Below are 13,898 nucleotides of genomic sequence, written 5' to 3' on the forward strand. Positions count from 1 at the left end.
CCAACGACCGGAAGTGTGGTCGCGCCGATGTCAAAATAATAATAAATTTGCATTAATTAAAAGGAAGAAAAGAAATATAATAAAAATATAAAAACGATATGTGATATAGAGATACTAATAAGGTGCCAACCAAATATCCATATAAATTTGCCATTCAGCACCCTGGAAAAGCTGAGTGGACTCAATATTAATTTCCCCCTTACTCCTTTTCAACTGCCAGGCCTTTGATGTACATGTGGCCATAGGAAGTCCTTTGTTCGGGTGCCAATAAAGTTAAGGCCATTACAGGTAGATGCTAATTGAACCCCTGTAATGAAGCTTAACACCTCCGGTAGTTCCCGCAGACTCCCTGTCACTAAAAGTTAGATCAATGGGAGTCTTTTAATAAAGGATCGTTGGTCATGTGTAGACCCTAACCTAATATGAAATATGTTTTCAGAATCAAGCGACGCAGCTAAATAAAATGCATCCACACATGTTTCAGTAGGGACCCCGGAAAACCCTCAAACTGCGTATTCCTGTACATAGTTATAATTTCCAGGACATGTTTGATATCAATGAATAGATAAAATCATGACTAGAAGTATGCCAGGCCTATATTCCCGATTAAAGGGCCTCCCGCCGGCAGAAATTATGAATTATTATTTTCCAGAGCTTGTACGAATCCAAATCACCTCTCTCCAGATGACCTCAGAGGGGGTAGGGAGAAGGTGTGTTCGGAGGAACCCTTTATAAATTGGGGCTCCACATATCCAAACAGAGAATATACACAAAGAGGTGAGGTAAAGTCTCATCAGTAAAGGCACACAGGGGTCAGTTAGATTCTTCTTAGTACATACACATAGAGGTGAGGTAGAGTCTCTTCAGTAAAGGCACACAGGGGTCAGTTAGATTCTTCTTAGTACATACACATAGAGGTGAGGTAGAGTCTCATCAGTAAAGGCACACAGGGGTCAGTTAGATTCTTCTTAGTACATACACATAGAGGTGAGGTAGAGTCTCTTCAGTAAAGGCACACAGGGGTCAGTTAGATTCTTCTTAGTACATACACATAGAGGTGAGGTAGATTCTCCTCAGTATACAAATCATTTCCCTAGACTTTTCCTATTTCGGACAAAAAGAATGGTCTTGGGAAATTTCATGGTTCAGATGTGTGTTATTAGTTACATATAGAGATGAGCGAGCACCAAAATGTTCGGGTGCTCATTAATCGAGTCGACTTTTTCATAATGCTCGAGAGCTCGTTTCGAGTAACGAACCCCATTGACTTGAGCATTTTTCAAGCTGACCGATGCTCCGCATGGGGGAGGTTTTGGGAAACACCTGAAAACATGAGAAAGTCATGGAAACTCCACAGAAACGGATAGGGAATGACAGGGGCAGCATGCATAGCTGCATCTGAGGCTCCTAGGTCCCTCTATTAAGCCAAATTGGGGGCAAGAGCCTGGCGGTCACCCCCTAACAGTTTACTTGGGACAGACCATAAGCAACATGGCACACGCGCTGGCACATCTAGCTGCAACCAAGGACAATCACCGCCTGTGGGTGACACCACTGCCTCTTCTCCTGGGTTACATGCTGGCATTGCTGTCCAACCCCCACATGAGCCTGCGTCCACAGCGCACACAAAATTTTCCCTGCGCAGTGTTCAGCTGCCCTCATGCCACACACTGGCTTGATAGCCACACCACCCTCATGTCTATTTATAAGTGCGTACTGGATGAGCAGGAACCAGAGACACACACTGCAGAGGGTTGGCAGGGCCTGGCAGTGACCCTCTTTGAAAGTCTGGGCGATAGCTCAAAATCCTGAAGAGAATTGATGATAAATTGATGTACAATCATAATTCCAATCCCGTGCCAACTCCGTCACAAAATTGTCAGGAGCCACAAACGTGGGCATAAAAGGGACTCAGGTGCCAGTACTTCTACACATCTCCACAATGCAGCAGCGCATACTAACACCAAAGATGGTTTAAAGCAGGAGGTGTTGAAAAAGTAGCCACCACAGGTATACAGTGACCCTGTGAACGTCTCATTCAATCAGTTACGCTTACTGTGAACGCTCCAATCCAGTATCTCGGATAACTGTGGTAAAACAAGAGATAATACATGGAGACTAGCGCTGTTCCCCAGACCCCAAGGAGGAGGAGGATGTGGCATAATAAGCCCAAGAAACTGTGACTGAGGTAGGACCTGCAATACTCTGTGTGGGAAGTACGTGAGCGGGCCCAGGGTCAGACTCGGTCCCAGCCTTCACCTTGTGTGACCCAAGGTGCGTTGAGTTACATAGCTATGGGAAACCCATGTGTATCCACACAATTCATTCAGTGTATTTGTGCCAGATAGCTAAACACTGCGCTGGGAAACCTTTGTGCACCCACAGCATAGGCGAGCCCATGAAACCCAAACACAGTATTACACATGAAGAAATGAGGGTGCCCAAATATGGCAGAGTTTCACCCTGCCCAGGACCTCAGCCTCGGCCCACACTTCTGCCAAAGTCATTCAGTGTATTTGTGCCAGATAGCTGAACACTGCTATGGGAAACCTTTGTGCACCCACAGCATAGGCGAGCCCATGAAACCCAAAGAAAGTATTACACATGAAGAAATGAGAGTGTCCAAACATGGCAGAGTTTCACCCCGCCCAGGACCTCGGCTTCAGCCCACACGTCTGCCCACGTCATTCAGTGTATTTGTGCCAGGCAGCTGAACACCGCTATGGGAAACCTTTGTGCACCCACAGTATGAGCGGACCCCTGAAACATTTCTGTAGCAAGTGTATAGGCGGACCCCTGAAACAGTTCTGTAGCAAGAGTGTAGGCAAACCTCTCAAACCTTTCATTAGCAAGTGTATTGGCGGACACCTCAAACCTTCCTGTAGCAAGAGTGTAGGTGAACCCCTCAAATCTTTCAGTAGCAAGTGTATAGGTGGACCCCTGAAACATTTCTGTGGCAAGAGTATAGGCGAACCCCTCAAACCTTTCAGTAGCAAGTGTATAGGCGGACCCCTTAAACCTTCCTGTAGCAAGAGTGTAGGCGAACCCCTCAAACCTTTCAGTAACAAGTGTATGGGCGGACCCCTCAAACCTTCCTGTAGCAAGAGTGTAGGTGAACCCCTCAAACCTTTCAGTAGCAAGTGTATAGGCGGACCCCTGAAACATTTCTGTAGCAAGAGTATAGGCGGACCCCTGAAACATTTCTGTAGCAAGACTATAGGCGAACCCCTCAAACCTTTCAGTAACAAGTGTATAGGCGGACCCTGAAACATTTCCGTAGCAAGAGTATAGGTGGACCCCTGAAACAGTTCTGTAGCAAGAGTATAGGCGAACCCCTGAAACATTGGTGTACCAAGAGTATAGGCGAACACGTGAAAAAATGTGTTTACCAAGAGTATAGGCGACGCCCGGAAAAATTAGTTGCCTAAGAGTGTAGGTGAAGGCCTGAAAATTGGTGTATCAAGAGTACAAGTGTACCCCTGAAACATTGCTTAACCCTGAGGGCAGATGAAACCCATAAACATTTTTTAAAGATACAGCTCATTGTTGCTTAATTTGTAACAGAGCCTGAAGACAGCCCTTAGAAAACATTGGTTTTAACAGAGCTTTTTGGGCCGCAGAAAAATTGGCAGTTCAGCGTGATGACATGCTGTTTGAGGAAGAGGAGGAAGAGTAATGTCCGAGAGGGATAGACCAAGCTACTTTTCCCTTTTTTGGGATGATAGAGGATGTATATTTCTCCTGTTGCAGCTAAAATAATCTTTAGGATCCACTGCTTTCCATGAGTGGAGAAGAGAAGTCTGGGGAAATCCACCCTTTGTTCATCTTTATGAGTGTAAGCATGTCGGCGCTGGCAGTTGACAGGCGGGAACGTTTATCCGTGATGATTCCCACAGCTGCACTAAACACCCTCTCTGACAAGACGCTAGCAGCAGGGCAGGCCAGCACCTCCAGGCCGTAGAGCGCAAGTTCGTGCCACATGTCCAGCTTTGAAACCCAATAGTTGTATGGAGCAGAGGCATCACGGAGAACGGTGGTATGATCGGCTATGTACTCCCTCACCATCTTTTTACAGTGCCCCCTCCGACTCAGCCTTGACTGGGGAGTGGGGACACCGTCTTACTGGGGAGCCATAAAACTGGCAAAGGCCTTGGTGGCATAATATGTAGCAGAAACTAGCACTGAGGTAAGACTCGCTATCGTCGGTGTGGGTAGCAAGTGAGCAGTCCCAGGCTCTGACTCGGTCCCAGCCTCCACCAAGTTCACCCAATGTACCATGAGGGAGATATAGTGTCCCTGCCCGCCAGTACTTGTCCACGTGTCCGTCGTTAAGTGGACCTTCCCAGTAACCATGTTGGTGAGGGCACGGTTTATGTTGCAGGAGAAGTGCTGGTGTAGGGCGGGGATGGCACACTGAGAAAAATAGTGGCGACAGGGGACCGAGCTGCGCGGGACCACCACCGCCATCATGTTTTTTAAAAAGCCTCTGTTTCCACAAGCCTGTACGGCAGCATCTCTAGGCTGATTAATTTGGCAATGTGCACATTTAAAGCATGTGCATGCGGGTGGGTGGCTGCGTATTTCCGCTTTCGCTCCAATGCTTGTGTTAGCGACAACTGAACGCTGTGCAAGGAGACATTGCTAGAGGCCATGGAGGACAGTGGAGGTGAGGGTGTGGATGCTCGTGCCTGCGTCCTGGGAGGGGGATTGGATCTGTGTGCCAGGTTGTGGCACAGGGGAAGAGGCAGTGGTGTGACCCGGAGGCGGTGAATGGCCTTCGTCCCACCTCGTGGGGTGCTTGGCCATCATATTCCTGTGCATGCTGGTAGTGGTGAGGCTGGTAGTGGTGGCTCCCCGGCTGATCTTGGTGCGGCACAGGTTGCACACCACTGTTCGTCGGTTGTCTGCGCTCTCAATAAAAAAACATCCACACCTTGCAACACCTGACCATCTGCACGGAGGCTTGACGCGAGAGGGTGCTTTGGGAAACAATTGGGGGATTCTCTCTGGCCCTCCCTCTACCCCTGGCCACCCCACTGCCTCTTCCAGCCTGTCCTGCTGCTGCACTTGCCTCCCCCTCTGAAGCCCTGTCCTCAGTAAGCTTAGCAAGCCAGGTGGGGTCAGTCACCTCATCGTCCAGCAGCAATCCTCTGTGCGCTCCTCCCTCGGACTTACTGCCCTTACTACTATCTCAGTGACAGACAACTGTGTCTCGTCATCCTCATCTGCAAAAAGCTTTTGAGACAGTTGCCAGAAGTCCCCAGCCTCATCACCTGGACTCTGGGAAATTTCCAACTGCTAGGCATCGGTCACGACAAACTCCTCAGTTGGGTGAGGAACTGTTTTTTCCCACTCAGGCAGGGACATGAGAACAGTTCCTGGGAGTCTGCCTGCTCAGAATCTGTCATTTTCCTGCAGTGAGGAGGCTGGGAGGAAGGAGGATTCAGAGGTACAGTCCCTAGCTCGGTAGTAGTGGACTGCGTGGAAGACTGGGGGCTCAATACATTGCTTGACGTGTTATCCGCGATCCACGACAGGACCTGCTCACACTGCTCTGTTTGTAATAAAGGTCTGCCATGCGGACCCGCAAATTGTGATATGAAGCTGGGGAGCGGAGAGACGCAGCGCTTTCCTAATTCCTCTGCAGCCGGCTGTGATTTACCCCGCCCAGGACCTCGGCCTGTGCCCACATCCTCACTTGGACACCCGCGTCCACGTCCTCGACCCTTAACCCTACTCCTCATCATGTCGGATAAAGGATAGAGCAGGACCCAAATAAATTAACCCACTGTATAGTGCTGAGAACTGGGGATAATTCACCACGTATAGAGACTTGTAGATACCGGAGGCTCTATGCTATGACAAAAAAAATTTAACCGCTGTCTTGCACTGATAGCTAGGGCTAATTTACCGCTCACAGAGACTTGTAAATCAGAGAGGCTGTATGGAGTGGCAGAAAAAAGTAACCCAGTGGATAGTGCTGATAACTGCGGCTACTGCACCGCACACAAGGAAAATGTATTGTGAGATGCTATGCACAGGGGCAGAAAACTATTAACCCAGTGGATAGTGGTGATAACTCTGGCTAATTCAGTGCACACAGTGATTGGGAGACGTGAGATGCTCTGCACTGGCTCAGACAAAATTAAGGCACTGTTTAGCGATGGGAACTAGCTTCGGCTAATTCAGCGCACACAGCAAACGGGAGACTTGAGATGCTCTGCACTGGCCCAGCAAAAATTAAGGCACTCTTTAGCGATGGGAACGAGCTTCGACTAATTCAGCGCAGACAGCGAATGGGAGACGTGAGATGCTCTGCACTGGCCAAGCCAAAATTAAGGCACTTTTTAGCGATGGGAACTAGCTTGGGCTAATTCAGCGCACACAGCAAATGGGAGACTTGAGATGCTCTGCACTGGCCCAGCAAAAATTAAGGCACTTTTTAGCGATGGGAACGAGCTTCGGCTAATTCAGCGCAGACAGCGAATGGGAGACGTGAGATGCTCTGCACTGGCCAACCCAAAATTAAGGCACTGTTTAGTGATGAGAACTCTGCCTAATGCACTGCATACAGAGAACGGTATAGAGTTGTGACCCTGTTACTTCTCCCATTTAGTACCTAAAGAATGGTCATGCCAAATTTCAAGTTTGTACAACACCGGGGAGTTACATACATGGGGGGTAACTTACTTTTGCACTTAGAATTGGATAATCAAGTTGTGACCCATTACTTTTCCTATTTAGGACCTAAAGAATGGTCGTGCCAAATTTCATGTCTGTAGGATACCGGAAAATTAGAGGATAGTGGCGAGTTAGTCAGTCAGTCAGTGAGGGCTTTCGCCTTTATGTGTATTTACGTTTCTTGCCTGTAGATAACCAACCTCAATGTCAGGGAAATGGCGCACCTCACATGTAATCAGGTTCAGGAAACTTGGAGATGTCTTTGAAATCTGGCGCCTGACAGTTTTTATTGCACACAGCAAACCACGTGTACAGCATACAACACAGACCAAATAACGTCCTGGGTTCCCAAACCCACAGGGTCACTATTACTAGCCCCACCTGGAGGCATCTGGAGGGCATTCTCCTCTGTCAGACTAGCGATGATCCCCAAACAGGTTCACACAGGACCTCACTGCTCCAACTTGGACCTCCGGCTAGGAGCCCTTCAGCTCCACTGAGCTGGTACTCTCTCCCCTGAGTGTTGCAGGAAATGACATTTTTTAAACTCGTTTTATTAAGCAGCATATTTTTTTGTACATTACATGAATAAACAATTGTTAAAACAGTGTGCATTACATACACTAACGATTAAAAGTAACTTTACATACATCAGAGAGTTCCTTGGTATCGGTGTTCGGTACACAAGTACGTTACATTTCTTCTATGTTTATTCAGCATATCTCAGTACATACATCTGTAGTGTTCGTATCGGCATTGCTCATTTTACCTGCCAAGCCTGGGTGTGCTCTGTCTCAATAAATTTTGGAACATTTCTTGCGTGAAGTTTGTGTTTGTTGTCCCGCACCAAATCCCCCATACTCTGTCGAACTTTTCAGGGTATTTCCTGTTTTTATACACTATTTTTTCGTACGGTAGGATGGTATTGATAATACTCTGCCATTTTGTAACAGTCGGAGGACGCCTGTCCATCCATCTTAGCGCTATGACTTTGCGGGCATAGAATAATACTTTAGTAAGGAATATTTTGTCATAATGTTGCCATTGTTCCTCATCCATAATCCCCAGCAGACACATCGCCGGATCCAGCGGCACTGGTATTCCCATCAGTTGGGTCAGGAATTCTGTGACCTCCTCCCAATATTTGTATACTATCGGGCACCCCCATATTAGATGGTTAAAGTTTGCGTTTGCTGCGCGACATCGGTGACACTGACTAGTCACTGATCTGTTCATTTTATGTAGTCTAGTGGGTGTTAGGTAACATTGGTGCAGGATATACAACTGGGTCAGTTTGTTGTTCGCGGCTGGTGAGACCCTGGTATAGATGGCCATTGCGGTCTCCCAGTCCTCGTTAGTCAGTGTTGGAATGAGTTCCCTCCATTTCTCCAGTACCACCATTTGTGCACTGGGGATCTTGGAGTATAACAGGTGGGTATATAACTTTGAAATTAGGCCCTTAGGGCCCTGTGTGCGCAGTATACCTATTAATGGGTATGTGGAGAAGGGTCTCCTGGGTTCTGGGAATTGTGCTGTCAGTGCGTGCCTGAGTTGCAGGTATCTAAAAAATCCTGTTCTAGGTACCTGGTATATTTGCTGCAATTGCTCAAAGGAGATTAGTACCCCGTCAATGTATAGGTGTTCCAGTGTGGTGATTCCCACATTTAGCCAAAATTGTCTGTCTGGGAGGTTCAATAGATGCGGCAATGCTCTGTTGTTCCATAGGGGGGTCTCCAGGGGGTATCCTCCTGCCCCGCCAGTTTCCTACATGCTCTCCAAACGCTTATCGCGAGCCTGTGTATAGGGAGCATTGGTTTCGTCAACAGCCCTGGTTTTTCCAGGATGATCCAGAGGGATGCCTCCGAGAGGAAGTACATCAGGTGGTGCTCGGAGTTCGGGAGAGGGGCGCCCGACAGCCAGTAGCGTATATATCTGACCTGCCCTGCCAGGTAGTATATTTTGAAGTCCGGCAGCGCCATCCCCGCCAGCTCCTTGGGCTTTTGTAGGGTTTCCATACGGAGTTTGGCTCTGGCCTTCCCCCAAACAAACGAAGTTATCAATGAGTTAGTTGTCTTAAAGAATTTTTGTGTGACAGTTATTTCTGCATGTTCTAGTCGGTATAGATATTTGGGAAGAATTATCATTTTAATAAGATTTATTCTTCCTGCCACAGAAAGTGGCAGGGAGCTCCAGGCTTTTAGTTTTTGTTGTAGGGTTGTTGTTAGGGGCGCAATGTTTAGATTAAAGCTTTGAGTATGGTCCCGGGTGATGTGGACCCCCAAGTATTTAAATTGGGGGACAATTTGCAGATTGTGGTACATCTCTCCCACTCTCCACTCCTCTTCTCTCAGTGGCATGAGGGTGGATTTCTGCCAGTTAATACGTAGGCCTGAAAAATTCCCGAATTCGTCTATCTGGGAGACGGCCAGGGGCAGGGTACTATGGGGTTCCGACATGTAGAGTATTATATCGTCCGCATACAATCCTATCTTGTCTTCTCTGGGGCCAATCCGGATCCCCCTATATTGTGTGTGTTGCCTAATTTTTAGTGCTAGGGGTTCTATAGCAATGGCGAATAAAAGGGGGGAAAGTGGGCAGCCTTGTCGGGTCCCCCTGCGAAGTGGGAGGGAGGCGGAGATCATGCCGTTCGCCACCACTCTCGCCGTCGGCGCAGTATACAGTATAGAGACCCACCTGATGAATGGCTCCCCGAATCCAAATTTTCGCAGGACCTCCATCAAATATGGCCACTCCACTGAGTCAAAGGCTTTGGCAGCATCCAATGAGGCCAGGGCCCAACTTTCTCTCCATCTCCGTCCCACCTGCGTGATCACCTGCGCCCTTCTAATGTTGTCTGACGTGGACATGCCTGGGATAAATCCGGATTGGTCTGGGTGTATGATATCTTTAATTGCTTGATTCAGCCTGAAAGCTAGTATTTTGGCGAGGATTTTATAGTCTGTATTTAAGAGGGAGATAGGTCTATACGACCCACACTCCTCCGGATTCTTTTCAGGCTTTAGTATAAGGACTATATTAGCCTCCAGCATCGACTCTGGGAGGCGTCCTTTCTCAAGTATATCCTCATACAGTGAGAGCAATTGTGGTGTTATTTCCTCTCTGTACTGTAGGTAGACTTCCACTGGTATACCGTCCGTGCCCGGGGTCTTATTCTTTGCCATGCCCTCCATTGCCTCCCCTATTTCTTCTATTGTGATAGGGCCGTCTAATAGAACTTTGTGTGTTTGCTGTATTACTGGGAATGTTATGTTAGTTAGGTAGTTCTCTAGCTCTGCTGGTGTGTAATTAATCTGGGACTGATATAGGTCTTGGTAGAATTGTTGAAATCTTTCCAGTATTTCTTGGGGATCTGTGAGTATTGTGCCCTCGACTGATTTAATCCTCAATATAGCCGGGGAAGTGGTCTCTTGTCGGGCCATATATGCCAGCAATTTACTGGACTGATTACCTAGCTCAAAAAAGGACTGGCGGGTGAAGAATAGCCTCCTCTGAGCCTTCTCTTTCAAGTGTAACAAATACTCCCTACCCACTTGTAGCCATTTATCTCTTTTATCGTTTGAGGGATGGGCTATAAATTCTTTTTCTAGTTGTTGGCATTGTTGCGCCAACTGTTCCTCCTCTTTAGCTGCGGTTTTTTTAATAAAGGAGATTGAGGATTTAAAGCAGCCTCTGAGGTATGGCTTAAAGGCTTCCCACACCAGCGTCCTATCTCGGCTCTCCTCATGTGCTTCGTAGTATATCTGAATTTGGTCTATTATTCGGTCATTTGGGCCGAGCAGTGAAAGCCAGAACGGGTGTATCCGTTGCCTCCTAACTGCAGGGGGGCCTGGTTTTTTAAGAACCATGCAGATCGGTGAGTGGTCTGAGACCCCTCTTGGGAGGAATTCTATGGACTCTATTTTTGTAAACAAGGGGGATCCAAATATATAATCTATTCGGCTCAGTGCATGATTATGCGCTGCCTGACAAGAAAACTCCTGTTGGTGGGGGTGGAATGTTCACCATAGGTCTAGCCATCCCGCCACCGAGATCATGGAGGCCAGACGGGTCAGGCCCCCGTCCCCCGCTCCCCGAGCACCACCCCCAAACCTGTCCAGGTGTGGGTCCATGACCATATTCATGTCTCCCATACAAATAGTCGTTACATCTGGTGTAAATGAGGCAAATTGTATGCCCTCTGCCAGAAGGGCTGTTGACGTTGTTGGTGGGTTATAGTAGCATAGGAGTACATATGGATCGTTGTTTATTTTGGCTCTTACGAAGATGTATCTACCCTCTGGGTCTTTTTTTAGCTGTCCTACCTCCCATCTGATGGATCTTTCTATCAATAGGGACACCCCCCTGGAGTATGACGTGTGATGTGAATGTGCTGACCACTGAACCCATGGCTTTAGCAGGCATTTAAAAGTTTCGGGCGTGAGGTGGGTCTCCTGGAGGCACAACACATGCGGTCGCCAGGAGCGTATTAAAGAATTTATCATGACTCGCTTCCTGGGGGATCCCATGCCTCTGACGTTCCAGGACACAAAAGTTATCTCAGCCATCAGTAAGGATGGTGTAATTGGGTCCGGATGAATTGTTTATGTCATTCCGCCCACCAGGAAACCCCCCATCACGCTCCACTACATCTTCATTACCTGTCATGCAATCGCACTTTAGTACATTTATAGAAACCACATTGAACATCCGATGTATGCATTCTAGAAACATTATGGTAGCGTACTACCAACTTATAACTCTTACAACAACTTGTAGCTAAACAGGTTTTGAATACTGACTATAACCTCGTTGCGTTAGTATTCGTGGCTAACTTTAACTCGGGGTAACCAACTTAGCATAGCTCCATCGTCGCTATGCTTGTGGTTTTGCTTGGTTTTTGGTACAGTGGTGTAAACCGACCATGTCATATTGCGTTTTGGTTAGGTGGACTCCGTTCCGGAGAGGCGGAAGGGGGGAAGTAAGTCTGGGGGGGGGGGGGGGGAAGGGGGGGGAAGAGAGGTGAACACTGGGCGGTTATTGCCAGGGGTACCCTGGAGGGGGTTGTTCCCCCCCAGGCTAACAGCCTGTAGCACAATTAAGCGGCCTTGATGGGACCTTTATATTTGGCATGAGAGTCCCGTCACCTAAAGGGGAGGCAGAGATAATGGTTAGGTTTTGTATACATTACAGTCTTTCTGGCCGTCGTCTGGCGATCAACCATTCTTCTGCCTCGGATGGTAATGAGAAGAAGCGGGTGCGATCTCCGTCGATCACTCGTAGTCGCGCTGGGTACATCATAGAGTACGGGAGCTGCAATTCTCTAAGTTGCCTTTTGATGTTGAAGAACGAGGCTCTTTGCTTTTGGAGGTCTGCCGAGAAGTCCGGAAAGATGGACACTGTGGCATTATCATGGCGTAAGGGTCCTCCTTTTCTGGCGGCTTTCAGAATATTATCCCTATCACGGGAATTAAGTAACTTTGCCAGTAGCGGTCTGGGTGGGGCACCGGGTATGGGTGGCTTCATTGGTACTCGGTGAGCCCGTTCAATAACGAAGACCTGTGATAGTTCTGCATTGGGAAGAAGTTCGCGGAGCCATTTCTCTAAGAATTCTTCCGGTCTCTGTCCCTCGGTTCTTTCTGGGAGGCCAACTATGCGCAAATTATTTCGTCGTGAACGATTTTCAAGGTCGTCCGCTTTCTGTCTCCAGAAGTCAGCTTTCTGCGTAAGATCTCTTATTGCGGCTGACATTGGGGGGACGGTGTCGTCTAATGTAGATATTCTATCTTCTGTAGCTGTAACTCTTTCTCTCAAATTTTGAAGGTCTTGTCTAAGGAGACTGACATCCATTTTAACTTCATCAATTTTACTGGTGAGAGTAGTCGTGGATGTCTGGATTGCTGTCAGTAGCTGTTCGGATAATTGCTGTAGGGTTTGAACTGTCCCTTCTGTTAGGTTTGGATTGGTGTTCTTTGTCGGAGGGGATGAGCCCCCCGGAGCCGACGACGCAGAGTCAAAGCCTGCATCTCTACGGTTTTCGCTCCTGACAAATGCCTTTAATTTATCTGCTGCAGCATTCTGTCTAGTAGGCCCCATGTTGTTCTGTCGGAGGTATTTAGGGACGTATTAGGTTGTTTACCTATGTTTTATAGTGTTGAATTCACCAATGTACTCAGTGCAGGGCTTCTGTATGTGGCGTCTGCCCTGTTCTTTGTGGCCAGTAATGGTGGTCTCTTGCAGGCCTTACGCACCTCTTCCTCCTTTATTTAGGGGGGTGCTCTGGGGTTGCTTCTCTGGCCTTTTCCCTTAGTTATTGCGGGGGGAGGGGGGGTCCCACTCTCCAGCGTCCTGTTTATATAGGGTATAGCAGTTACTGTTCCCTTATTCCCCTTCCCCCTCAGTGCACTTATCTGATTGCTGCCGCTGGCGTCACTTTTTTCCTCCAGGCAGGGGGTCTCTGATCCCTCACCGTCAGGTCCAATTGACCAGGTGGTAGTTGTAGTGTGGGTCTGCCACCTGTATTGCTGTAGCTGCCGGTGTTCCAGCTGCTTTGCCTGGCGTCCGGTCCCCTCTTTATGTGGAGAGAGGCGCCCCAGGCCCAAGTTATTGCCGGGTGGCTGGCTCCGTCCCGCAAGATGGCGGCGGCAGCCGCGGCACCGCGTACTCGTCCCCGATGTCTCTCCTGTCAGGGGGGGTGCTTTACGGATGCCTCAGTGCTCCGCGGCGCCGCCGACCGCTCCGGCCCTCCGCCTCCCTCTGTGCGGCCTCTTTATGTGGTCTTTTGCCACCGGGCCGCCTGCCCCGTGCTCGAAGTAGCGGCCGTGTCAGCCGCGGCACCGCAGGTCTGTCGCCGGCGTTGCGATGGCTGCCGGCGCCACAGACGTCTCGCCCAGCACTCAGTCCTCCCCCTCTCTGCGTCGGTAAGGGGGGCAACAGGCCCGGACAGCCGCCCGCTGGCCGGGAGTCCTCTCCTCAAGATGGCGGCCGCGGCTTCCCGCGCTCTCTCAGGGGTTTCTTGCTGTGGTTCCGGGCAGGTGCCGCAGCGCTTCACGAACTCACCAGCGGTCTAGGCTACTCTCTCCTCGCTCCCCGCTGTGTATATCGCTGGGTCCGGAGCCCGCCAGTCGGCTGATGGCACAGGCTCTGTAATGGCGGCGCTCCCAGTTTCACAGGCCTCCCCTCTAGCTCCGGTCCTCCTGCTCCTCTCCTCTCAGGGGTAA

The sequence above is a fragment of the Eleutherodactylus coqui genome, chromosome 2 (genome assembly GCF_035609145.1).
Source record: "Eleutherodactylus coqui strain aEleCoq1 chromosome 2, aEleCoq1.hap1, whole genome shotgun sequence".
In the NCBI taxonomy this organism is placed as follows: domain Eukaryota; kingdom Metazoa; phylum Chordata; class Amphibia; order Anura; family Eleutherodactylidae; genus Eleutherodactylus; species Eleutherodactylus coqui.